Source organism: Adiantum capillus-veneris, chromosome 10 (assembly GCF_014529385.1).
Source record: "Adiantum capillus-veneris isolate H3 chromosome 10, ASM1452938v2, whole genome shotgun sequence".
Taxonomy (NCBI): domain Eukaryota; kingdom Viridiplantae; phylum Streptophyta; class Polypodiopsida; order Polypodiales; family Pteridaceae; genus Adiantum; species Adiantum capillus-veneris.
Genome location: NC_140940.1, coordinates 6,369,070 through 6,374,987, shown reverse-complemented (window position 1 = coordinate 6,374,987; position 5,918 = coordinate 6,369,070).

Here is a 5,918-nt window from a genome sequence, read left to right as displayed (position 1 = left end):
GGGGTTTGGTTCCAAGGTCCACCACTTGTCCAAGCTAACTCTATTGAAACATAGAGAGAAGCAAAGGGCCACCCCTTGTCTAAGCTAGGGTCCATTGAAACATGGAGAGAAGGATGCTCCACCATTTGTCCAAGGTAGGCTCCATTGAAACATGAGGAGAATCAAGGTGCACCATGTCTCCAAGATGCTAGGCTCCATCGAAAAACATTAAACCCACGATATGTCGTAGATGAGGGGTTTACATTCAAGGTCCAACACTTGTCCAAGCTATTATTGGTAGTAGCCTGAGTGGTTTGGTCTCAAGATTCACCACTTTTCCACTCTATGTCATTATATTAAGAATATGCGCGTGTTAAGGTCCACCACTTGTCCAACCTATAAGGCTACATCTTAAACGTTATTCTTTATTACCACTTGGAGTGACCATGATAGGTTTTACATGGGGGTTTGGTTCCAAGGTCCACCACTTGTCCAAGCTAACTCTATTGAAACATAGAGAGAAACAAAGGTCCACCACTTGTCCAAGCTAGGGTCCATCGAAACATGGAGAGAAGGATGCTCCACCATTTGTCCAAGATAGGCTCCATTGAAACATGACGAGAAGCAAGCTGCACCATGTCTCCAAGATGCTAGGCTCCATCAAAATACATTAAACCCACGATATTTCGTAGATGAGGGGTTTACATTCAAGGTCCACCACTTGTCCAAGCTATTATTGCTAGTAGCCTGAGTGGTTTGGTCTCAAGATTCACCACTTTTATTAAGAATATGTGGGTGTTAAGGTCCACCACTTGTCCAACCTATAAGGCTACATCTTAAAGGTTATTCTTTCTTATACTTGGAGTGACCATGATAGGTTTTACATGTGGGTTTGGTTCCAAGGTGCACCACTTGTCCAAGCTAACTCTATTGAAACATAGAGAGAAGCAAAGGTCCACCCCTTGTCTAAGCTAGGATCCATTGAAACATGGAGAGAAGGATGCTCCACCATTTGTCCAAGGTAGGCTCCATTGAAACATGAGGAGAAGCAATGTGCACCATGTCTCCAAGATGCTAGGCTCCATCGAAAAACATTAAACCCACGATATGTCGTAGATGAGAGGTTTACATTCAAGGTCCAACACTTGTCCAAGCTATTATTGGTAGTAGCCTGAGTGGTTTGGTCTCAAGATTCACCACTTTTCCACTCTATGTCATTATATTAAGAATATGTGCGTGTTAAGGTCCACCACTTGTCCAACCTATAAGGCTACATCTTAAAGGTTATTCTTTATTACCACTTGGAGTGACCATGATAGGTTTTATATGGGGGTTTGGTTCCAAGGTCCACCACTTGTCCAAGCTAACTCTATTGAAACATAGAGAGAAACAAAGGTCCACCACTTGTCCAAGCTAGGGTCCATTGAAACATGGAGAGAAGGATGCTCCACCATTTGTCCAAGATAGGCTCCATTGAAACATGACGAGAAGCAAGCTGCACCATGTCTCCAAGATGCTAGGCTCCATCGAAATACATTAAACCCACGATATTTCGTAGATGAGGGGTTTATACTCAAGGTCCACCACTTGTCCAACCTATCAGGCTACATCTTAAAGGTTATTCTTTCTTACTACTTGGAGTGACCATGATAGGTTTTACAAGGGGGTTTGGTTCGAAGGTCCACCACTTGTCCAAGCTAACTCTATTGAAACATAGAGAGAAGCAAAGGTACACCCCTTGTCTAAGCTAGGGTCCATTGAAACATGGAGAGAAGGATGCTCCACCATTTGTCCAAGGTAGGCTCCATTGCAACATGAGGAGAATCAAGGTGCACCATGTCTCCAAGATGCTAGGCTCCATCGAAAAACATTAAACCCACGATATGTCATAGATGAGGGGTTTACATTCAAGGTCCAACACTTGTCCAAGCTATTATTGGTAGTAGCGTGAGTGGTTTGGTCTCAAGATTCACCACTTTTCCACTCTATGTCATTATATTAAGAATATGCGCGTGTTAAGGTCCACCACTTGTCCAACCTATAAGGCTACATCTTAAAGGTTATTCTTTATTACCACTTGGAGTGACCATGATAGGTTTTACATGGGGGTTTGGTTCCAAGGTCCACCACTTGTCCAAGCTAACTCTATTGAAACATAGAGAGAAACAAAGGTCCACCACTTGTCCAAGCTAGGGTCCATTGAAACATGGAGAGAAGGATGCTCCACCATTTGTCCAAGATAGGCTCCATTGAAACATGATGAGAAGCAAGCTGCACCATGTCTCCAAGATGCTAGGCTCCATCGAAATACATTAAACCCACGATATTTCGTAGATAAGGGGTTTACATTCAAGGTCCACCACTTGTCCAAGCTATTATTGCTAGTAGCCTGAGTGGTTTGGTCTCAGGATTCACCACTTTTATTAAGAATATGTGGGTGTTAAGGTCCGCCACTTGTCCAACCTATAAGGCTACATCTTAAAGGTTATTCTTTCTTACTACTTGGAGTGACCATGATAGGTTTTACATGGGGGTTTGGTTCCAAGGTCCACCACTTGTCCAAGCTAACTCTATTGAAACATAGAGAGAAGCAAAGGTCCACCCCTTGTCTAAGCTAGGGTCCATTGAAACATAGAGAGAAGCAAAGGTCCACCCCTTGTCTAAGCTAGGGTCCATTGAAACATGGAGAGAAGGATGCTCCACCATTTGTCCAAGGTAGGCTCCATTGAAACATGAGGAGAAGCAAGGTGCACCATGTCTCCAAGATGCTAGGCTCCATCGAAAAAGATTAAACCCACGATATGTCGTAGATGAGGGGTTTACATTCAAGGTCCAACACTTGTCCAAGCTATTATTGGTAGTAGCGTGAGTGGTTTGGTCTCAAGATTCACCACTTTTCCACTCTATGTCATTATATTAAGAATAATCGCGTGTTAAGGTCCACCACTTGTCCAACCTATAAGGCTACATCTTAAAGGTTATTCTTTATTACCACTTGGAGTGACCATGATAGGTTTTACATGGCGGTTTGGTTCCAAGGTCCACCACTTGTCCAAGCTAACTCTATTGAAACATAGAGAGAAGCAAAGGTCCACCACTTGTCCAAGCTAGGGTCCATTGAAACATGGAGAGAAGGATGCTCCACCATTTGTCCAAGATAGGCTCCATTGAAACATGAAGAGAAGCAAGATGCACGATGTCTCCAAGATGCTAGGCTCCATCGAAATACCTTAAACCCACAATATTTCGTAGATGGGGGGTTTACTTTCAAGGTCCACCACTTATCCAAGCTATTATCGCTAGTAGCATGGTTTGGTCTCAAGATGCACCAGTTTTCCACTCTATTGCATTATATGAAGAATATCTGGGTGTTAAGGTCCACCACTTGTCCAACCTATAAGGCTATATCCTAAATGATATTGTTTTTGACCACTTGGAATGTGCATGATATGTTTTACATGGGGTTTTGTTCCAAGGTCCACCACTTGTCCAAGCTAGATCTATTACATATATATTATACATACAATATTCAACTAGATTCCCTACCTATCATGTCCAGTAGCATGGATGCTCTAGCTTGAAGGTCCACCACTTGTCCAACCTATACTCTCTTATGTAAGGGAGATCTCGCTATAAATTCAAAACCTTCCCGCTTAAATTTAAAATATCCCTCCCAAATCTTAAATATCCCGCCTAAATTTTAAAATATCCCGCCCAAATTTTAAAATTCAAACTTTTTTATAAAAATTTAAATTTTACTACTTAAATTTAAAATATTCCATGCGAAATTGATTTTAAATTCAAGTTTACCACAAAAAGATATCATTATACCACCTAAATTCAAATATGCAAACCTCAAATCATTATATTGTACATAAATTCAAACAAATTCAAATTAACAAGCCTAAACTGATATTAGTTTGCATAGATATGAATTTATCACACCTAAATTATATCACCATGTTAGAGAGAGTGGTTAGAGAATTTGAACAAGGTCCACCACTTGTCCAACCTAGATACCAAGAAGGATTGAGTGTACAAGGTATTGTTTGGAGGTCCTTATAGTCCACTGGTCTCAAGGTCCACCACTTGTGGTAAGGGTCACCGAAAAGTGTATATATTCATCCAAAGAAATACACATATTTTTGGTCTACATGTCCTAGTTTAAACCATTTATGTCCATTAGGTGTATCACTAAACAACACTACTATTTTTGAGAAACAGAAGTTACAATCATATCTACAAATGGATTAGAGGAAAATCAGCTCAGCATACATCCAGAACTCGCTACAAGAATCGACTTTAACAGATCACGCAAGTAAGTCTTCCATTCAATTTTACTAGTATTACAATGTGTTAGTTATTTGTGATATTTATGTATGTATATATACTAGTGTGCATATCGTAATTAAGTGTAATTGTGTATCTGCATTATGTATGAGTATTACAATGAAATAACACAAATATACATACATACACATAGATAACACAGACGCACACATACATGAGCATGTATTTTCAAGAGAGAGATAGCAAGATACAGAGATAGATAGATAGATAGAGAGAGAGAGAGAGAGAGAGAGAGAGAGAGATAAATACCTGTTTTTTAGAGAGAGGAGAGAGAAAGATAACAGATTTCACTGTGTTTATGTATGTGGACGAGAGGAAGACGATGTATGGGAATATGTGCACGTATTTTCAAGAGAGAGACAACAAGATAACAGATTTCATTGTGGTTATGTATGTGGAAGTGAGGAAGACGATGTGTGGGAATATGTGCATGTATTTTCAAGAGAGAGACAGCAAGATAACATATTTCACTGTGGTTATGTATGTGGAAGAGAGGAAGACGATGTGTGGGAATATGTGTATGTGTGCGGGGATACTTTTAAACTATGTATCTATGTCTTTTGACGAGAGAGTGTGTTTGCAAGAAGAGTTATAGAGAACCATCTTCTCTATATGGAGAAAGACAGAGAGTGAGAGAGAGAGAAATACCTGTTTTTTCTCTATTCGTGAGGTGTGCAATGTCTCCTGAGAAGACTGCCCGATCCTGCCCTTCTGGAAAGCGTTGTGTACGCTGCTGTTTCTTTATCTTGTGCGCGAACTTTCAATCCTGTGCACTCCACCTATGTGTTGTGTACGATGCCGAGCTTGCTCCTCTACGCGCGCGTATACTCCAAGTGTGTGCGATCCGTGTGCGCTTTCTGTGTGTTTTCTGCTCGCCTGCTTTCTCTGTGTGCGTTGCTTGTGCGCTCTCTGTGTGCCTAATCTTGATAGGGTTTATTAGAATGCCACGTATGCTACAAGTCCATGTTTTATCCCCAGGACCCCGCCCAGAACAATATCCCAAAATCAACCTCTCAAGCCCCGCCATCGAGAGCGCTATATTCCACATCCCCATCAAGAGCGCTACCCCCAAACCTCACGTGGAAGTGCTGCCTTGTCACCCCATTGTGGCATTGCCCTAAGATCCCGCATCTGGAGTGCTAAATGGGAACATTCTTCATTAGTGAAATTTTGAACATAAATTATATTAGCATATACTTAAATATAATACAAATATTAACATATTAGCTATACTACTAATTTACTATAGCAGTTCTAGATTATGTCCCATACTATATTTAAGGTGCCAAAGGTTTGGCCTTATGGTCCTAGATTTAGCCAAGTGGTCAACACATATAGGACCAAGTGCACACTGTGCCACAAAACTTGGCCACCACTTCACTTGCCAAAGTTTAGGCCACATGGTCAATCCTAAGTTTCCAATGTTCTTATTATGTCACCTTTTGCCTCGTGGAAAACCTAGGCTTGTTTTCACATACTCAGGCACTTCAAGCCACAATAAATTGTCATTACTCTTCGGCAACCCTTTTGTTCAAGTCTTTGAAAAAACATTGTTTAAGGCCACCCTAAACCATTTTCATTTAGGGGTG